Source organism: Octopus bimaculoides, chromosome 4 (assembly GCF_001194135.2).
Source record: "Octopus bimaculoides isolate UCB-OBI-ISO-001 chromosome 4, ASM119413v2, whole genome shotgun sequence".
NCBI classification, from domain to species: domain Eukaryota; kingdom Metazoa; phylum Mollusca; class Cephalopoda; order Octopoda; family Octopodidae; genus Octopus; species Octopus bimaculoides.
The window spans coordinates 117536294-117541730 of NC_068984.1; the positions used below are offsets into that span (position 1 = coordinate 117536294).

General features: G+C 34.4%; 1 protein-coding gene across 1 annotated transcript in view; it reads right to left on the reverse strand.

The window, feature by feature from the left end:
* The window catches only part of LOC106879607 (junctophilin-1), a 451733-nt gene that overhangs the window by 16262 nt on the left and 430034 nt on the right, over window positions 1-5437 (reverse strand). The gene's annotated exons all lie outside the window — the stretch shown is intronic.

Here is a 5437-nt window from a genome sequence, read left to right on the forward strand (position 1 = left end):
CAGAACTCTTGGTCCTTTCATCACTCTGTCACTTCTGCTAAATATTAATAAAAATATACATATACTCATATCTTGAGTTCTATTTTTCCTGTTTGCGTCACTATACCTGTATGTGTGTGTGAGAGAGAGAGAGTGTACGTGTGTGTATATATATATATATGTATATTAATACAAATATACATAAACTCATATCTTGAGTTCTATTTTTCCTGTTTGCATCACTATACCTGTATGTGTGTGTGTGTGTGAGAGAGAGAGAGAGTGTGTGTATGTATATCTGTGCATACGTATATATTTATGTGTATATATATGTATATATATATATATGTGTGTGTGTGTGTACACACACGCACACACATATATGTATATCACCAACACATACATATATGTGTTGTTGACAATTTTATAAGAAATCACACATCTCTCTCTCTATCTATCTATCTACCTATCCATACATACATATACACTTATATACACTCTTGCATGAATGCACACACCTAGAAAATGACAGAGAAAATTTATGAAACATGCCTACAAGAATCAAATGTCAGGTTTACTGCCGGTATAAAACCAAGGGACATCACTGCCTTCAGTGTCCAAATTGAATGCCTTAACCTAGCAACCTCGTACTCCTCATACCGGTAGTATATATATATATATATATATATATATATCTGTATGTATGTATATATTATATGTTTGCATGTATGTATATATACACGTATGCGTTTGTGTATCTGTGCCTTAGTATACCTACATAAAACACCTTCCGTTGTTGAAACCTGTACAAGAGAGGTAACTCTCTCAAGGGACGTAACTTAGATGGACTTAACCGTTCAATGAATAGAGCTTGATAAATTGAGCAACGCTAAATTCTGGAGTTGATAAAATTGTCTGAAACATCGCTAAAAAAATTCCCCGTGTCAACAGTATCTAATGACTCAAAACAGTGAAAAGTTTATCAAATATAATTATACACTATATATTTCGTTATAATATCTATCTGTCTATCTATCTATCTATCTATCTATCTATCTATCTATCTATCTATCTATCTATCTATCTATCTACCAACCTAGTTATCTATCTATCTATCTATCTATCTATTATGTAAGTATATTTCATGTTATATATTCCAAATATATATGAATATATATTTTCTTTTAAACATGCATGTGTATGCCACCTATTATATCAATATGTGTGTGTAATAACATACACACACATAAATATAGCTAGCTCGATAGAAGATAGTTAATAGATGTGTATGTATACATATATATTCATAAACATATATGTGTGTGTGTGTATAGATACATATATGTGTATGCATATATGTATATATTTCCTTTGAAGTCGACAAAAGGAATCTCCATTAAGAAACCATTATATTCATTCTGTTACCATTCTCTGTTTATTATCTTTTTCTTTCTTTCTTTCTCTATGTAATTATCTTCAACCATCATCATCATGATCATCATAACAAGCAGCATTTGTATTATCTACAATGATGGCAGAGGGTTCTTGGTGGTGGTGGTTGTAGTAATAGTAGTGGGGGTTGTAGTAGTGCCGGTGGTGGTGGTGGTGGTAGTAGTAGTAGTAGTCGTAGTAGTAGTTAGATCTCAAAGCACTACTATTAATAGTTCTAGTGGTAGAAATAACTGATGTTATTCTAGAATTTCTTGAATCTATTAGATATACTACTACTACTACTGCTGCTGAACAGTAGCAGATATAAAAAAAAAAAAAAGGTTGTAAACTGACACTGCCCTTCACTGCCAGAAGTTCCCTACCTGACTGTCGGCTCCACTCCACTCTACTCCACTCCACTCCACTCCACTCCACTCCACTCCACTCCACTCATCCACCTTACCTTCTGCAAGTTAGTTTTATGCTACAGTTGGTTACCCAAGGCCAGATGTAACCTATTATAGCAATCAGCTACCTAAGTGTTACACTTTCTCAAAGTTTTCGGTTAACGTTTCAAATTCATCTCTCTCTCTATTTCTCTGTCTCTCTGTCTCTCTGTCTCTCTGTCTCTGTCTCACTTCCACTGACACACACATTCACAAGCAAACACACCCAACATACTTTCTTTCTCTTTCTTTCTCATTTTCTCTCACTCTCTCTCTTTCTCTGCAGTCAAACTGCACAGCTCTCTCAATTTCTCTCTCTCTCTTTCTCTCTGCTCCAAAAAGCTTTCCTCACCATATGAAGATAGTCTGTCTGCTTTACTGTCTGTTCGTTTGTCTGTTAAAACAAACAAGGCTCATTGCTTGCTGCGAGATCTAACGAAATCGTACAATGAAATCTGCAGAATGTATCTGGTATTTGGAGAGCTGCAGCTAACTGAACTAATAACAGATAACATATTGGACTGTCAACTGAGGAAGCAACCAACCGTAATTCATATCAAGTCACAGCTGCTGTGCTGGTTCTGTTTGTAATAAAGACACTTAACACTAGCTAGCTTGCTTCACTGAGCAGTAAATTGATACCTTGGGTATTGGTTATTGTAAATGTTGTTGTTGTAATTGTTGTTTAGATCCAGGTCAGCCTTGATTGAATAGAACAAAAAGATCAGATGTTTAAGGGCACTCCAGGTCTTTCTAGGGACATCTAGGACTACAATATCTAATGTTATCTTGGTAATTTTTCGAAAAGGTAGCACATGTAATTTGAGGGTTTCATAGAGAATCGACTGCTATTTCTAGCAAATTTATCAACCATGTAGAGCAGTGGTTCTCAACCATTTTTTGCCCCCAAGTGGAGGTGTATGGCTTAGAGGTTAGGGTGTTGGACTCATGATTGTAAGATTGTGGTTTCAATCCCTGGACTGAGCAATGCATTGTGTTCTTGAGCAAAACACTTCATTTCATGTTGCTCCAGTCCACTCAGCTGGCAAAAATGAGTAATCCTGCGATGGACTGGTGTCCCATCCAGGTGGGGAATATACACACCATGAAACCAGAGAACTGGCCCTTATGAGTCAGTGTGACTCAAGAAGGTAACTTTACATTTTTAAAATTTTTTGCCCATGGACCCCTTTGCTTCTTATTTTACTGAGATGGACCTTATGGCTAATTGCTGATTTTAAAAAATCACATCATACTTTTATCATTAAATATTATTTAAATGGCAAGCTGGCTGAATCATTGGCATGGTGGACAAAATGCTTAATGATATTTCATCCATCTTTACATTGTGAGTTGAAATTCTGCTGTGGTTTCATCCTTTCATCCTTTCGGGGGGTTGGTAAAATAACTACCAGTTGAGTGCTGGGGGTCGATGTAATCAACTTAACCCCTCCCCCAAATTGCTAGTCTTGTTCCAAAATTTGAAATCATTATAAAATATTATCAAGAATTGTATATGATAAATTGTTAAAATGTTTTGTGTATTGAGACAGTATAACTGATTTATTGTGCATAAATTTCAACAACAAAATCATATATGAATTTCTAAGTGTCATATTGGACCCCCTAAGGGCCATATGGTCCTTGATTGAGAATCACTGATGTAGAAGTTCCCTTTATTGCCTAATCACCTGCAGTATGGTATAATTGCATATTGTATAATGCATTGAGAAGTTGATTGCTTCTCCATGCTTTGATATATATTCCTCGGAGAGGGACAGTAAGCATGATTGGCTGAATTTTTGATTGGGTTATAGATTCCCAAGCTTTCTTTACCATGGAATCCTTACAGGATTTTTCATGTTAGGGTTCCAGTTCTATATTAATAATCATTTGGAACTCCAAAGAATAGCAATATTCGCATCAAGTAATGTTGTCCTCATTGCATCATGAAAACAGAATTTCTTCATCTCACAAGTGGTGCCTGATCTGTTAGAAATAATAACCAAATCTTGGCAGAATTTGAACTACTGCTAAGCATTTTGCCTGGCATAGTAATAATCCTTTCTACTATAGGTACAAGGCCTGAAATTTTGGGGGAGGGGGCAAGTCAATTACATCAACCCCAGTGCATAACTGGTACTTATTTCCTTGACTCTGAATGGATGAAAGGCAAAGTCAACCTCAGCAGAATTTGAACTCAGAACATAAGGACAGATGAAAAGCCACTAAGCATTTTGCTCAGTGCACTAACAATTCTGCTAGCTCACTACCTTAAATAATAATAATAATAATAATCCTTTCTACTATTGGCACAAGGCCTGAAATTTTGTGGGAGGGGGTAAGTTGATTACATTAACCCCAGTACTGAACTTTCATTGACCCCGAAAGGATGAGAGGCAAAGTTCACCTCAGCAGAATATGAACCCAGAATGTGAAGACAGACAAGATGCTACTAAACATTTTATCCAATGTGCTAATGAAGAGCAACAACAACAATAATAATAATAATAATAATAATAATAATAATAGTAATAATAATAATAATAGTAATAATAATAATAGTAATAATAATAATAATAATAATAATAGTAGTAGTAATAATAATAGTAATAATAATAATAATAATAATAATAATAATAATAATAATAATAGTAGTAGTAGTAGTAGTAGTAGTAGTAGTAGTAATAATAATAATGATAGTAGTAATAATAATAGTAGTAGTAATAATAATAATAGTAATAATCTTTTACTTAGGTACAAATTCAGAAATTTCAGGATGAGATATAGTGAATTTTATTGCTTCCACTTAACTTGTAGTTTGTTTTATCAACCCAGAAAGAGTGAAAGGCAAGGTAGAACTTGGTGTGATTTGAACTCAGAGCTGAAAGAAATGTCACAAAGTATTTCGTCTAATATATCCAATGAGTTTGCTAATCTATCCATTTTGTAGCACCACCAATAGTAATGGGTTTTCTCAGTGAGGCACAAGACCAACAGTTTTGAGGGGAGGGGGAAATAGTCAACACATATTGACTTCAGTATTTGACTGGTACTTTATTGACCCAGAAAGACGAAAGGTAAACTTGACCTCGGCAGGATTTGAACACAGAATGTAAAGAGCTGGAAGAAATACCGTAAAACAATTATTCAATGATCCTGCTAGCACCAATAATAATAAAAAAATATTTCAGAAAAATCATACCCAACCTTATGCCTCATTATATTTGCAAGTAAAAAACCCACTAAATCATGCAGGAAATTATGTTTTCTTGCTTTCTTCAATTCACATTTGAAGCTCTTAGCTACGATAATGGATTATGTTTTAGGACAAACCAATACTCTATAAAGGTCATGTAGTAGATGCCAATCAAAGGATACTGACATTTATCAGAGTCTATCCTCCTATTAAACAAACATTTCTGTAGCATGTTAAACAACCGTAATACCAATACAAGCAGTTGCTTTCATTTTCATACGTCTATTAGAAAAAATATGGGAGAAGTTAAGAAATACGGAGATTTTACCATTTGTAGACATAATATGGTTTTGGGTTTGAGAAAGGATTATGAAATGGTATT